This window comes from Bactrocera neohumeralis, chromosome 4, assembly GCF_024586455.1.
Source record: "Bactrocera neohumeralis isolate Rockhampton chromosome 4, APGP_CSIRO_Bneo_wtdbg2-racon-allhic-juicebox.fasta_v2, whole genome shotgun sequence".
In the NCBI taxonomy this organism is placed as follows: Eukaryota; Metazoa; Arthropoda; class Insecta; order Diptera; family Tephritidae; genus Bactrocera; species Bactrocera neohumeralis.
In genome coordinates, this window is record NC_065921.1 from 61,853,061 (window position 1) to 61,870,677 (window position 17,617).

Genomic DNA, 17,617 nt, shown 5'->3' on the forward strand with positions numbered 1-17,617 from the left:
GGAACATTAGCTACGACGCTATATTAAAACTAGAAATGCCAGACGAATCATATTTAATTGGCTATGCGGACGACATTGCGGCAGTAATCACAGCAAGGGACACAGAAGAAGCGCGAAGAAAGCTGAATCAGATCATGATGCGGACGCAAACATGGCTCGACACCCACAACCTCCAGCTCGCTACGGAGAAAACAGAGCTATTGCTGCTAACAAACAAGCACATACCTCTCGAGATAAACATGCACACAACTACGGATATTCTTAGGATGCAGAGAGCAGTAAACTACCTAGGCGTAAGACTGGACCCCAGACTAACCTTCTGGGTTCAAATCCAGCTCGCCGCAGGAAAAGCAGCGAAGATCATCTCTCAACTGAGCCGATTAATGGCCAACATAGGGGGCCCCAGCCAAGAAAAGAGAAAGCTCCTAATGTCGACGACAATAAGCGTCTTACTAAATGGAGCCGAGATCTGGGCAGACGCTCTTAAAAAGGAAAACCGGCGTAAGGTAATGGCCAGAGTGCACCGCACCGCAGCCCTCAGAGTTGCATCAGCGTACCGGACAGTATCAGGCGATGCAATATTAGTTATAAGCGGTAATGCCCCAATTGACCTTCTAGCATATGAAAGGAAAAAGCTGGGGGAGTTAAAGAAATCATCTAATAACAACAAGAGCGCAATTCAACAAATAAGGAAAGATACAATAACAACATGGCAACAAAGATGGGAGAATGAAAGTCGCGACAGATGGACGGCCAGGCTAATAAAAAATCTAGACTTATGGACAAGCCCTAAATTCGGAGAAGTCGATTTTTACAAAACCCAGTTATTATCCGGTCACGGATACTTAAAAAGTACGTCCACAGATTGAGAAAAGTCGAAATGCCGTCATGCTTATATAACGACGCGACAGAAGACGACGCTGAACACACATTCTTTGAATGTGTGCGTTGGCAACAAGAACACACTGACGTAAAATCCTGGTTGGCCCAATAAACTCGGACAATTTAGTCAGCGTCATGTTGGAGAGTGAAGCAAATTGGGAGATTATCAAGAATTTCTCAGCAATCTTGCTTCGCAGCAAAAAGCGGGACCTGGACGCAGGTGCGCAGATGTAAATCTCTCAATGAGAAAAATGGAACGCCACCCTGAAGTAATGCAAACGCGGTCCCAGGGTGGGCGACGGTTCCTTAGAGGGGGGGTTTTTAGTGACGTGCAAGTAGCATATACCGCTGCTGTGACGATAGCACCTATGATGCGGAAGGCATTTTCCACCCCCTCACCCGCAAAACAAAAAAAAAAAAAGTATTGGAAGAAGGCGTGGTTGTGAACCGATTTCACCCATCTTTCGTACATGTCATCAGGGTGTTAAGAAAATATTATGTACCGGATTTCATTGATATCGGTCTAGTAGTTCCTGAGATATGGTTTTTGGTCCATAAGTGGGCGAGGCCACGCCCATTTTAAATTTAAAAAAAAAGCCTGGGTGCAGCTTCCTTCTGCAATTTCTTCCGTAAAATTCAGTGTTTTTGACGTTTTTTGTTAGTCGGTTAACGCACTTTTAGTAATTTTCAACATAACCTTTGTTTGGGAGGTGGGCGTGGTTATTATCCGATTTCTTCCATGTTTTAACTGTATATGGAAATGCCTGAAGAAAACGACTCTGTAGAGTTTGGTTGACAAAGCTATAGTAGTTTCCGAGATATGTACAAAAAACTTAGTAGGGGGCGGGGCCACGCCCACTTTTCCAAAAAAATTGCGTCCAAATTGTGATTATTAACACTAAGCAACACTGCACTAAATTAAGATATATAAAGCTGTTATTTGGTACTAATGATCGCAGTAGCAGCAAGCACAACGCGAGTCGGCTAATATTTCAAAATTTGATACTTCATTATGGAAAATTTCGACTTTCTGTTGAAAGCTTTCCGAGTTTCACATTTCGGAACAGTCATAACATTCGTAAAATCTGTATTTTTCATGAGTCGGGGTATTTGAGGACCAACGGGGTTCATTTCTATTTTAAATATTTTATAGATACTATCTTTTTAAGTATTTGAATAATACCTACTTCCAACGTTTCTGCATACTTTTGGGACCTTCCGCATAATTTTTCACATATTTACGGTAAAGAGACTGAGAGAAGAGCTCGTGGGAGTCTTTCATGTAAAAGAGCCGCGGAACTCTAATCATGACTGGAAAAATAAATCTTTTAATAAGTGATAGAAGTGTAAGGAATATTAAAAAAAAAGTAAATTCAATATATTCCTGAATTAAAATATCCAGGACAGCAAAAAAAGATTTTTGTAGAGCTGTTGCAATTTATTTATTTTTGATTTGTTTTGATTTTGTTAATAATTTTTATCTTTTGCGTTAAATGTTGGCAAAAAGTTAAACTGCGTTGTAATAAAAGAATATTGTATGCGAACTGGAGCGTTTTGTCAAAATTGCCGGAAAAGCGGCCAGTAACAGCTGATAGAACATATGTTGTGTTGCAATCATTTGCTTCATGACTGCTAGACAGCTAGAAAGTGTTATTTGATTTTGTCTTGTTTTTATAGTTTAAATTTGTCATGTTTTGTTTTGATGTGATTATTAACACTAAGCAACATTTTCACATTTCCTTGCTAATTTCTTAATATCTGCTAGTTTCTGGTAGTTTTCTCTTTTTGAGAGTATATTGCATTCTTGCTCTTCCTTATAGCTAACAGTTATGAAACAAATATATTAAAGTTATGCGAATATTCGGAAAAAAGCGTAACGAAAAGTGTTTTCTACTAACGGATATATTAGTAATCGATAACGAAATGATAATAACGCCAAAATAAAAGTTAAAATTTAATTAAATCGAAACTAAATCAACCGTTTCTCCCACTGTGTATGCCTACAGCAAGGCATACAAAGTAAACAAGGTGAAACATACACAATTCCAAATCATTTCATACAAATTAATCATATTAGTAGTATTAGGTAATTAATTATTTAGAATGTGCTGGCTAATGTTAATAAATACAGTTATGTTTACAAATATATTTGTATATCACATATAAGCATATAATAGTTCAGTTATTTGCTGGAAACTTCATTACATAATATACAAATATGGCTACGTGGTGTCGTGGTTTTACGGCGGTTAAGCATAAATGCTCTCACGTTCATTGGCTATCTTGCGAAAATTTGGGCTACATAAATTTTACGTTTGCGATACCACACCATACCATTATATTACTATTCGATTATAATAGGTGGTGATAATAATTAAATTTATGAGCACAATTAAATGATATCTACTATTAAGTACAAGGGCACCTTATTTTTTTCCAACTCAGTGCATGGAAAAATAAAGGCTTCATGCAAGAGGCCTAGGCTAAAGATTAGCCATCCGAGTATTCTAAATAGTGAATAGGTCCGCGTCAAAAACATGTTACTCACGTAGGTTAACTGCCACCTAAGTGTGGTCTGGGCACTTCATCGACAGACTAGTAAAATGCAAGTTTGACATTGCCTTCATCCAGTAACCCTGTATCTATGAACACCCGCTTACTGGACTAAGCTCAGTAAATCTAAACATACTTTACGCCAAAGCCAGGACCAAGTCAAGGGCCTGCATAGTAGTAAAAACTTTAGAACGCTACTTTTTCGAAGGATTAAAGCTACCGATGTGTAGGAATGGGTTAAAAACAAAATAGGCCTCAAATGTGACCGAATTGGGTCGTTTCACAGGTGCACTCTCTGTACCCTATAAGTTCTGTGTCAGATATTGATAGTATAAAAAGTCACACAGCCACAGGACTTTTAAAAATGGTAAGCGATTCAATGTTAGGATGTTTATCAGACCTCATTCCGTGTATACAAACACAATCTCGGAATAGCAAAACCCAACTCATAACGATTATTCTGTGGTCAAGTAGGCATCGTAAGTGGAACGGCAAAAAAAATGTGTGGAAAGACTATAAGTAGGCCGCACTAATGGAGTGCAGGGCACTTAACATGAAGGAAATATTATTATATAATCTTTTCCACGGTCTGATGCGAAACATTTCCAACTTGCCATAACACCCAGCTAGGATGACGTTCCCGTATTCACCCATGAAATGGTTACCAAAGTCAGAAGGAAAACTATCAACTCCAACAGTTTGGAGTTCAGGCAGCATGAGTACGTCATCATCATTACATTAATCAGAACCTGCAGGCTTGGTTGAGTCGCATGCTAAGGAAACGTTAAGCTATATACAATGGGGAACTAAAGCTCTGGAAGTTATCATTTACATCCAGCTAAAACATATACAAGTGAAGTATAAACTTCAAGGGTTGTGTGAAGAAATGGAAATGCTAGACATACCGGAAAGCTCCTACTTCTAAGTAAAAGGATTTTTTTTACTTTGTGTCATCACAGTGCAACTACTTTTAAGATTTCTCCTTCAGGAAATGGACGGAGAATGATGAGACACAGGAATAATATAAATGCGAAAGTCTCGCCTTTGGCCGTAAGAGACAGGACATATTGCACGGCTCCTAATGTTCCAACATAAGAGACATTAGACAGTTGGGGTGGGAAAGAATCACCACTGATTTGCTGGATAAGGCTTTATTTGGTTACCTCCCGGTAGCAAAACCAACAACTATGAAACTGCTTCATACCGGATCAATTCGTCAGTTTTCTTATTTTTTCATTAATATGTACTCTCTGGTCAGGTAGATGAGAGAAATGTCGGTATGTGAGGCATATTAAAATATAAACCTCATACGATTTCAGACTTGTCGATATATACTGAATTAATGTGCTCATGGTCACCAATATTCATATAAAAACAGTTACAAAAGATCACTGTCTTGGATGATACTTGGGGTTAAATACCAAAGCTCCAATAAAATTTCCTCCAAAAGATCTCTCAGTCTCATGAAACGAATTTGAAATCGTGAAAACTTTCATTAGTACAAGTAGTAGTACTGTGCCCAAAAAATCAGGTGACATTTGAATTTAAACTGCTCGCGTCGCAGGATCTGGAGAATTATTTTTTTTTTAGGTTGGTAGTACTGTTAGCCACATTCATGTCAAAATATTAATTAGTGTTTGAGATACGTGTCGTTTTGTGAGCTGCTAAAAGTGAGTTTTTCGTTTTTTGCGATGTCGAGGGAATATCGTGCCAAAAGAGAACCGAGACCAAAAAAATCGAGCCAAAGTCGCTCAAAAATCAAGGTCATGTTGACTGTTTTCTTCGATTATCGTGGTGTTGTGCATTATGAATTCCTTCCAACCGGTCAAACAGTCAAAAAGGAATATTATTTGAACGTTATGCGTCGTTTGCGTAACGCTATCAGCCTAAAAAGACCGGAACTGTACAAAGACAAATCTTGGTTTTTACACCACGATAATGCACCATCCCATACTGCCCTCGTAATTCGTGATCATTTCGCCAAAAACTCAGTCCATATCGTTTCGCAACCACCGTATTCACCTGATCTGGCACCGTGCGACTTCTGGCTGTTCATCAAGCTCAAGAGACCGCTCCGGGACACCGTTTTTATACGATAGAGGAGATTCAAGCCGCAGCGAAGACGGAACTGAAGGCCATCCCGGAAAGTGACTACAACCAGTGTTTCGAAGATGGGAAAATCCGTTGGCATAAGTGCATTGGGAGTATGGAGTCATGTGTAGAAGTTCACGCAAGTGAGGAAAGTTCTCTGATCGCCATTCACTTGGGAGTGGCCAGAAACGATTCTTTTACACATGGCTCAAGCAGCTCACTACTTCCGGTCTTTGACCAAGTATCCTCTGGGTAGCCTAAGAACATCCGTTCGAAGGCGAGCTAATGTGAGAAGGCGAAACATCCCCTACATAAGGTTGTGCGGTGGGTTTGGGACCCGCCACGTAAAAAAAACACCCCCAATGAAAGGAAGCAACAAGCCTCGGATAAGAGACCCCCCTTTTGATGACGACCATTGCAAACGAAATAAGGACTACGATTTGAGGGCATGCACCTAGAATGTCCGGAACCTTAATTGGGAAGGTGCCGCTGCCCAGCTGGTTGATGTCCTCGCGAAAATAAAGGCTGACATCACCGCCGTCCAAGAAATGCGATGGATGGGACAAGGACAGAGACGAGTAGGTCCTTGTGACATTTACTACAGTGACCATATAACGGAGCGCAAGTTTGGTGTTGGATTCGTGGTGGGAGAGAGACTCCGTCGCCGAGTACTATCATCCACTCCGGTGAATGAACGTCTAGCCACAATCCGCATCAAAGCGAGGTTCTTTAACATATCGCTGACTTGCGCTCACACCCCGACGGAAGAGAAGGACGAGGTGACCAAAGATGCCTTCTATGAGCGCTTGGAGCGCGCTTATGAGAGCTGCCCCCGAGACGTTGTCAAAACCGTGCAAAGAAGGTATCTTTGGCACTACGGTCGGTAAATTCAGCCTCCACGACGAAACTTCCCCAAAAGGGTTGGGGCTGATTGACCTCGCCGGGGCCCGAAATATGCTTATCTGTAGTACTAGATTCCAGCATAAAAGATTCATCAAGCTACCTGGCTGTCTCCGAATCGAAAAACTACCAACCAGATCGATCATGTTGTGATAGACGGAAGACACGTCTCCTGTGTTTTAGATGTGCGTGCGCTCTGAGGTCCTAACATCGACTCGGACCACTATCTTGTTGCAGCCAAGATTCGCACCCGCCTCTGCGCAGCAAAAAACGCACGCCAACAAACACAAGGAAGGTTCGACATCTAAAAACTGCAATCACAACAGACAGCCGAACGATTTTCTACTCGGCTTGCACTCCTGCTCTCTGAGAGCACTCGTCAACAACTCGGTATAAGGGAACTGTGGGACGGCATTTCAAATTCCTTACGTACAGCTGCAACCGAAACCATTGGTTTTCGGAAAGTGCAAAAGAACAGCTGGTACGACGAGGAGTGCCGTGTCGCAGAGGAGAGATAACAGACTGCCTACCTCGCAACGTTACGATTGACCACAACGCGTGCGGGATGGGATAGATACCGAGAGTTGAAAAAGGAAGCGAGACGCATTTGCAGACAGAAAAAGAAAGAGGCTGAAATGCGTGAGTACGAAGAGCTTGATAAGCTGGCCGACAGGGGTAATGCTCGAAAATTCTACGAAAAAATGCGGCGGCTTACAGAAGGTTTCAAGACCGGAGCATACTCTTGTAGAACCCTCAAAGGTGATCTAGTGACCGATGCCCAGAGCATACTTAAATTATGGAGGGAACACTTCTCCAGCCTGCTGAATGGCAGTGAACGCACAACGCCAGGAGAAGGTGAACCCGATTCCCCAATCGATGACGATGGAGCAGACGTTCCATTGCCCGACCATGAAGAAGTAGGAATAGCAATTACCCGCCTGAAGAAAGATTAAAGCCCACCGTTAACAAACTGATTGGACCTTATCAGTGTGGCTTCAGACCTGGAAAATCAACAACCGATCAGATATTCACCATGCGCCAAATCTTGGAAAATACCCGTGACAGAAGAATCGACACACACCACCTCTTCGTCGATTTCAAAGCTGCTTTCGACAGCACAAAAGGAGCTGCCTTTATGCCGCGATGTCTGAATGTGGTATCCCCGCAAAACTAATACGGCTGTGTAAAGTGACGTTGAGTAACACCAAAAGCTCCGTCAGGATCGGGAAGGACCTCTCCGAGCCGTTCGATACCAATATAAATAGTTCGGGCTGCAGAACTAAATAGAGAATGTACCATCTTCTATAAGAGTGTACAGCTGCTGGCGTATGCCGATGATATTGATATCATCGGCCTCAACACCCGCGCAGTTAGTTCTGCTTTCTCCAGGCTGGACAAGGAAGCACAGAAAATGGGTCTGGCAGTGAACGAGGGCAAAACGAAATATCTCCTGTCATCAAACAAACAGTCGTCGCACTCGCGACTTGGCTCTCACGTCACTGTTGAATGTCATAACTTTGAAGTTGTAGATAATTTCGTCTATCTTGGAACCAGCGTAAACGCCACCAACAATGTCAGCCTGGAAATCCAACGCAGGACTGCTCTTGCCACAGGTGCTACTTCGGACTGAGTAGGCAATTGAAAAGTAAAGTCCTCTCTCGACGAACAAAAACCAAACTCTATAAGTCACTCATAATTCCCGTCCTGCTATATGGTGCAGAGGCTTAGACGATGACAACAACTGATGAGTCGACGTTACGAGTTTTCGAGAGAAAAATTCTGCGAAAGATTTATGGTCCTTTGCGCATTAGCCACGGCGAATATCGCATTCGATGGAACGATGACCTGTACGAGATATACGACGACATTGACATAGTTCAGCGAATTAAAAGACAGCGGCTACGCTGGCTAGGTCATGTTGTCCGGAGGGATGAAAACACTCCAGCTCTGAAAGTATTCGACGCTGTACCCGCCGGGGGAAGCAGAGGAAGAGGAAGACCTCCACTCCGTTGGAAGGACCAAGTGGAGAAGGACCTGGCTTCGCTTGGAATATCCAATTGGCGCCACGTAGCGAAAAGAAGAAACGATTGGCGCGCTGTTGTTAACTCGGCTATAATCGCGTAAGCGGTGTCTACGCCAATTAAGAAGAAGAAGATAAGTGCATTGTATCGGGAGTGGATTACTTTGAAGGGGATGAAGTTGATTTGGAAGAATAAATAAAGAATTTTCAAATTAAATACAATGTCACCTTTTTGGGGCACAAAATACGCATAAACTTACTATAGAAAGAAATCACAGTTTTTGAATATAATTTTTTTAAGCTAATTTTTAAAAAGTTGTAGCCTGGTTTTTATGCATATCAAATTACATAAGTACCGTTATATAAATAAAAATGACAAATAAACCATTCAGACACTCCTTACGATTGAATTCGAAAAGAGCAAACACTTTATAACGCAGAGGATGACAAATGAGACGCAGAGCCAAAAACTCCAGCTAAAAATTACCCAAGTTAAAAAACTAAACTTTTCAAATATAAAAAGAATTCAACGCACCTGTTGCGTCAGCTCTGCCTGAATCCTGCATCCGTAAAGCAGAGTACAATCAATAGTGGTTATAGGTAATAATGTCATCCGCTGTACCGACTTTTATGCGATTGTTAATGAATTGTACGGCACTGAAGAGTATATTAAAGCTGATGCCAAATTGTCGCAACAAGAAGCCCGCAAAGGGTAAGGAGAATAGCTCGAAAACGCGCATCCTCAAATATTGATAATCCGAATGCATTAAATCCAATTCCAACAAGCGCGCGCTCAGCTCACTGTTCAGCTCATTGGAGGATTGCGGTAAAAATGTATCCTTAATATTTTTTAGTGACCGCATTTCGCATAGCCAAAGGCGTATTAACTCATTGACACATGCAAATTGTTGCCACAGCAAATAGAGCGCGTACACAAATTGATGTACACCGGCAATAAGAAATGAATTTGAGAGAAATTGAGCAAGCACTAGCAATTTATAAGCATTTGCATTAGTCTTGCCGTACACAAAATATATGCGCGCCGTAAGGACGATTCATATGTTGGCGCTAAAAAATTTCGCCAACAGCTGATACTCCAACTGCGCTTGATTGGGACACGTTACTCCCTTTAGGCGCCGATAACGTTGCCGTAACGTGCGATAACGGCATAGCGCTTCAACTGCGCGTTGTTGACCAAACCATATGTATATACACATTGCGACCAGCGCAACTGTTTTGCATAGTAAGGCAACGTTAAACGAGAATATTATGGACAACCAGTCTCGAATGTGCACCAAGTGGATTGTCATACGCGACACAATGACGGGATACATAGCCCAGCAGAAGAAATTTATTGCGACGGTGTACAGCCGGTAAAATAGCTTATGATGCGGTCTCCACAGTGGCCGGTTGTAGCTAATAAACGTGGGTAGCAGACCGAAACGGAACGCGTGGTAATATGAAAAGCGCAGCACCCAACGTAACAAGGCATAACGCAAATGCGTCGACAACATGGCGCTTCGGCGTGTCAAAAGCATTGTGTTGACTGGCTCGAGCTTTCCGTAATTAGACAACATAAATGAGAAAAATTTGGAGTGAAATAAAATTACATTTATAGATGATATCAATAACTTAAATATTAATTTCTAAATTATTGAATACCATGCCAAAAGATGAAACATGTGCTGGCTATTTAGATAAATTAGCTTTGGATAGCAAAAGACTAGCCAGGGCATTCGTGGCCTAAAAGTCTCGTCAATACGTCAAAAGTCCGAAGTGAAAAGCAAATATAACACTCTATGAAAATACGTAAAATCAACCTAATATCGAAAGAGGATGGCTGTGTGTCTAAGGTCAAGTGGCTTCAGCTTAATTCAATGATTTAAAACCTAACGACTACGTAGTCAAAGTAATTTCGTTGGATTACACATTCAAGTTTCAGTTTGCAATGCGGATATAGAGGTGGAAGAGGGAGAAGCTTTTTGGCAACTGGTGACCAAGCAGAAGAGGGTTTTGCTCGTTTCCGGCTTCATTCAGACATTTAAAATATCGCAGAGTCATTTCGATTTAGGAGATACATAAGTTTTGAAATTGGATCCACATGCGAAACAAACTATAAATTGAGGTACGGTACAAACTTTATACCTAAATATAAGATCGCGGAATTCTTACAAATGCTCTGCCGTTATGGCTTTATGTCAACTTCAGTAAGATGAAGAAGGTCAATTACCTTAAATAAGAGAAGTAAATGATTCGAATCAACTCAATATTGATTGCTAAATGTGTATAGACAAGAGAATCGACTTTATACCTAAATATAAGATCGTGGAGTTCTTCTAAATGCACTGCCGATATGGCTTTGTAACAACTTCAGTAAGATGAGGAATGTTAGTTAACGTAAATAAGTGAGGTAAATGATTTGTTGTGTTGAAAATTCTTTAGGAATTGCCTTTCTTCATCACTGGTTTAATATTTGGCAATTCGGTCAAATATTGGATACTGTAATTTTCAGTAAAAATAAGAGTTGTAAGTTTTATTTTGCATTTACTGATAGAAATGTGATTGCCGTTGAATATTGTTAATTTCCGCGTTATTCAGCTACTGGCATCCATACCTCGAAAGATTTGTCTGCTGAAGGATTATGAATACAACTCTAAATCTATTATCTTTCCTGAGGTTATAGAGAACATCCTTACCACCAGTATGTTAGTATGTAATCTCTGGTCGGAGTAAAATTTATTATAATACTATTTTATTGCTGGTGGCTATAACTAGGCCAGTAATATTGAACTGATATGAAATATAGTCCCATGAAATCTAGGAAAACTTTCCACTTCAAATAATATAATCATTTCGGGTAACAGTTTAACTTTATGCTGAATATGCATGGTATGGCGATATAAGTAGGTTGAAGGCTTTCCGTGCCTTTACAGGGTGTAACGAGATTTTTGAGCTTCCGTCTGACTAGATTTCATACATAATAAGTGATTTATCTTATTGAAACAAAGTAGTCATGCTTTCCCAAACATAGTAGGGCAATTCAGAATCTGTTGCAAATGGTCTTGCATATTTGCAATTGTAAATTCACAGCACATTTTGTTGCTTTTATACTAACATTAACTTGTGTAACACAGCCATACGTGCAGAAATACAAAAATACATTTGTATACCTACATTTATGTATAACCTCTTCTATGCAGCGCATGCTTGCCACATGTGGCATAAGTTGCCTTGGCAGCCTGTTTGCCTATTTTGGTATTTTGCTGTGCTCTTAGGAAACCCCCCGCCTTATCTCACCTATTTGTTTCTTCGTCAAAACCCGCTTGTTGAGCGAATGCTGCCCAGCTGCTATATTTACGTAGAGAAAAATTCTTAAACATAACTTAATTAGCGCCATCAGCAAATGATTGAATTAGTGATTGAAGAGCAAGTGGGATCTGTTGAGAAAATTGAAAATGCTTCAGGATCTACGAAGACTATCTTGCGTCTGGGGCGCTAAGTGGCTTCTAGGCACTTAGATTTATTGAAAAATCTAAGTGTGCGCGAATAAAATCCATAAAAGCAGTGTATGCTCAACCTTTATGTTAGAATGGAAGCAGTGTTGGATACTTATAGGAGCTGTGGTAATTGGTTTGTGAAGTCTAAATTAAGAGTCGTTATTAACGGACGAACATTCTGTAGTATACTTGTATAGTATTTACGTGTCTTCTAATAAGTTTGTACTGAAATGTCATAAGTGAATTTTGAACCAAGTGTGATCTTGTGTATTACTCATAGCATACCTTATCTTGGTTAATCGGACTCTAGATACTACTTTAAACTCCTGATGACTACAAATTGATATAAGATTATGTGGACTTGGGCGAACTTTTATAATAAAACTGCATTCCTATAGATACATTTTGGTATCCAAGCACAGTTTGAGTGTAGTAAAGTAAATAAAGTGCTGTAAAAAAAATGAAAACAGAGAATATGCTGATCCCTTTTTATTATTGTACCATCAGTAATGTTGATTTAAGTATTATTCAACCACGAGACTTTCATTTAGGTTTGTTAAAAGATTGAGTTACTTGTTTAAATAAGTATCCAATACCGAATCGCTCGCTGATTTTAAAAACATTTTCCAATAATTTTTTGGGGTTGTCAAATACGTATCCAAACGTTTCATTGCTCGAAAGATACCTCATTAACGTGGAAGAAAAAAGTACCTTCTCGGTTTGGTTTACATACTTCAATTTCACTACAGTAAGAAGAGAAAAGAAAAAACAATCTGCGTGCAATATTCTACTCTGTTGCGGTTCCAATGTCCGTAGATACAGAGTACAAAAAGTTTTTATAATATTATATAATATCAATCGGCCTATCCAGAACATTTGGACCTCCACAAAAATCCGATGGCATTACATAACATAACATGCTCTTAGTGCCACTGATGTAAAAGATTGTGTTAGATTACATAGACTCGACTCTCTTAGGAACGAATAACCTCTTACTTCACGTTATAAACAACTCATACTTAGCTCGTAAGTAAGCGGTAATATATTCAAGTGCACATTGACGTAATGAAAAGTAAATTTAATGCTAAGAAAAGCTTAAAAACTTATACTCAAAATCTCTTCATGTCTTACGCGATAAAATTACAAAAAAATTTTGTACCCTGAACAGGGTATATTAAGTTTGCCACGAAGTTTGTAACACCCAGAACTAATCGTCGGACACACTATAAAGTGTATACTTATGTACATAAATGATCAGTATGCTGAGCTGAGTCGATTTAGCCATGTCCGTCTGTCTGTCTGTACGTCTGTATGTATACGAACTAGTCCTTCAGTTTTTAAGATATCGTTTTTAAATTTTGCAAACGTGCTGCTCATTTGTCGGAACTGGAAAATATATAACATATAGCTGCCATACAATCTTAACGATCGGAATCAAGTTCTTGTATGGAAATGTATCTTCACAAAAGTTGGCACAGGCTATTTGCTAAGATAATAATGCAATATACAAATAAGTTGTTCAGATCGGCTTACTATAGCATTTAGCTGCTATACAAGCTGAACGATCGGAATCTAGCGCTGGTATGGAAAACTTTTGCATTTGGCAAGATATATTTACGAAATTTCGTATAGATCATTTTCTAAGGCAAATGTGTAATCTCCAAAGAAATTGTTCAGATCGGTTAGCTATAGCATATAGCTGTCATACAAACCGACCGATCGGAATTAAGGGCTTGTATGGAAAACTTTCGCATTTGAAGTGGTATCTTCACGAAATTTGACATGGATTACTGCTTAAGGTAACAATATAATCTCCGAAAAAATTGTTCAGATCGGATTACTATAGCATATAGCTTCCATACAAACTGAACACATAGTTACTAAAAGAAATGCACCTGTGAAGGGTATATTGGCTTCGGTGCAGCCGAAGTTAATGTTTTTTCTTGTTTTTGGTTAAATCTATATAACCTATAGAATTATATAGTACAATTACCAGCATAAAAATTGCCTTAAAATACCTAAATATTTTTTCGAACTGATCTTTAACCCTGTTTACCCCAAATCGGCACTTCAAGCTTCAGTCGTTTTCTTAACCTAATCGTAGCACTGCACAAGAAAGGGAAAGTCCTTTCTTCTTGCCCCACAACGATTAGCTCGTTTTGCAACGTTAGTGCTCAATAAGCTTCCTGCTCAGCGCTTATCTGCTTAGTTAGTTAGTTTTTCGCCGCTTATAATTTCTTTGCTTACGCTTTCTATGTCATTTTCACTTTCCACATTTCCACAAAGAGTTTCGCTTGATTGCATTCGTGTGCCGCTTTTTGGTTGACTGCGGGGCTATACGCTTTTAATAGTATCACCGAAAAATCAGCAGTTTTGTCCGATTGAAACGTTACGCTCGAGAGCGGAAATGCGTTTAGGGATAAGTATGAATATACTTGTATATGTCGGAAATTATTTTATATACATACTACACATACTTATTGGCTAAATGAGTTAAGCTTCCCGTCCTCACGCGCCACTACACCACACAACACACCACTCACAAGCAACACTGGCACTACACCACACAACACCCCACTCACAAGCCACACTGGCACATACACCACACCTGAAGACAGCAGTTTTCCCACACACCACACATCCATTGGAAGCAGCAGAAAACCCCACACACACACCAATACACGCAGCTGCTAATCCACCACCGCCCAACGAGCAAAAAGCTTCGTCCTGGAAGTGAACGGCCTTTTTCGATCACGATTTTCGATACGCAAACATCGGCGGACGTTTTATTCTTTTTCACATTCGGCACGCAGCAAAACATCCTTTTACATCTGGCGATCTTCGGCACGCAGCTCCATCATCTTTTTTTACATTTGGCGATCTTCGGCGCAGCAGTTCAATCACCATTTTCTAGCGTCTCATTTTTATAATTGTGTAAACTTAATAATACAGCCTCCACTGGTATCCCACCAGGGAGTCCATCAATTTCATTCCTTTTTTACAAACATTCATACATTCTCACGCCTCCACTGGTATTCGACCAGGGAGATTTTTTATTATAACATCGTTTTATCAAATAAAATTGTGATCCCTTTTTTCTTAAATAAACCACTGCGTTACGAAAGTCTTCTTTCCGGAGTCAGTGATAAAGTAAGTGGTAAGTTATTTACTTATGTATATGGGTATGCACTCCGACAAGACTAATCAACCTACAACAGCAAGTGATTACAAGCCCTGAGGCAGTAATAATGGGCTTACAACCCCGAGATGCACATGCTGACTCTGACAATTTTGTGTTTTTAGAATTCGTTTAAATTCAGCCGACTAGCATAAGTACGGGCTCTACAGCTTCTTTAAATTTTAATTTTAACCTTTGAGCCATCAACAGCCGCTTGGAGCCGGATGGCGCACATCAGCCGCTGTCATGCATGGCTCTGAACAGTCAATTGTATCATGGATGTACGCTCACGAGCCGTTGGCCGGTGGTAAGAGTGTGGCTACTGAGCCGCATTAATGGCTCTGCGGTTGCGTGTTACGCTGTTGCTTAACGCACGAAACCACAACGTTCTAGTCGGCTACAAGTCTCCTTCCCATTATGTGATAGGCGGACAAGCATGAACGCCTCAACAACATATAAACCTCAACGGAAACGGAAATAGTGAAATGCGAAAGGAAAATGACGGAATAATGGTGTTACTGTATACCTATGCTCTGTAGCACGCTGCTGATATTGGAGCAGAGCACGTTTTATTGACCCTGGATACTGCGATCCCTTGTGTCAAATATGAGTTTTATGTCTTAAATTAGTTCTTAGTTATGACACTTATATGTTTTCAGTTCATCCACGAACTGGAACTTTTTTTTGTACTAAGAAACTTGCGTACCAAGTTTCATCAAGATATCTCAATTTTTACTGAAGTTACAGCTTGCACGGATGGACGGACGGACGGACAGACAGACAGTAAACCGGATTTCGACTTTTCGCATCACCCTGATCATTTACATATGATATATATATATATATATATATATATATATATATCTATCGGGTGATTTTTTAAGAGCTTGATAACTTTTTAAAAAAAAACGCATAAAATTTGCAAAATCTCATCGGTTCTTTATTTGAAACGTTAGATTGGTTCATGACATTTACTTTTTGAAGATAATTTCATTTAAATGTTGACCGCGGCTGCGTCTTAGGTGGTCCATTCGAAAGTCCAATTTTGGGCAACTTTTTCGAGCATTTCTGCTGGAATAGTTGCTGGCTTATTTCTGTAGACTTTAGACTTGACGTAGCCCCACAAAAAATAGTCTAAAGGCGTTAAATCGCATGATCTTGGTGGCCAACTTACGGGTCCATTTCTTGAGATGAATTGTTCTCCGAAGTTTTCCCTCAAAATGGCCATAGAATCGCGAGCTGTGTGGCATGTAGCGCCATCTTGTTGAAACCACATGTCAACCAAGTTCAGTTCTTCCATTTTTGGCAACAAAAAGTTTGTTAGCATCGAACGATAGCGATCGCCATTCACCGTAACGTTGCGTCCAACAGCATCTTTGAAAAAATACGGTCCAATGATTCCACCAGCGTACAAACCACACCAAACAGTGCATTTTTCGGGATGCATGGGCAGTTCTTGAACGGCTTCTGGTTGCTCTTCACCCCAAATGCGGCAATTTTGCTTATTTACGTAGCCATTCAACCAGAAATGAGCCTCATCGCTGAACAAAATTTGTCGATAAAAAAGCGGATTTTCTGCCAACTTTTCTAGGGCCCATTCACTGAAAATTCGACGTTGTGGCAGATCGTTCGGCTTCAGTTCTTGCACGAGCTGTATTTTATACGGTTTTACACCAAGATCTTTGCGTAAAATCTTCCATGTGGTCGAATAACACAAACCCAATTGCTGCGAACGGCGACGAATCGACATTTCACGGTCTTCAGCCACTCTCAGAAACAGACGCAATATTCTCTTCTGTACGCACTGTACGCATTCGTGTGGTTGGTTTAATGTCCAATAAAGTAAACTGAGTGCGAAACTTGGTCACAATCGCATTAATTGTTTGCTCACTTGGTCGATTATGTAGACCATAAATCGGACGTAAAGCGCGAAACACATTTCGAACCGAACACTGATTTTGGTAATAAAATTCAATGATTTGCAAGCGTTGCTCGTTAGTAAGTCTATTCATGATGAAATGTCAAAGCATACTGAGCATCTTTCTTTTGACACCATGTCTGAAATCCCACGTGATCTGTCAAATACTAATGCATGAAAATCCTAACCTCAAAAAAATCACCCGATATATACAACCCTATATACATATACCTCGATTACTTTAATGTGATACGTACAACTCTTAGGTGAACAAAACTATAATACTCTGTAGCAACTGGTTGCAAGAGTATAAAAACAGTTTGTGCCGAAACTGCTAGAAAAGTTGTAAGAAAAGCTGCCGACTCGCTCGAAAAAACCATATTTTTCACTTGTAAAATAAACAAGTAAGGAAGGGCTAAGTTCGGGAGTCACCGAACATTTTATACTCTCGCATGATAAAGTGATAATCGAGATTTCATTATACGTCATTTACATATTTTTCAAATACCGTACTTTTGTAAAGTTTTATTCCGCTATCATCATTGGTTCCTAATGTATATACTCGTATTATACAGAGA

General features: G+C 40.1%; 1 long non-coding RNA gene across 1 annotated transcript in view; it reads right to left on the reverse strand.

Annotated features, from left to right (window-relative positions):
- The window catches only part of LOC126754730 (uncharacterized), a 147,725-nt gene that overhangs the window by 94,079 nt on the left and 36,029 nt on the right, over positions 1–17,617 (reverse strand). The gene's annotated exons all lie outside the window — the stretch shown is intronic.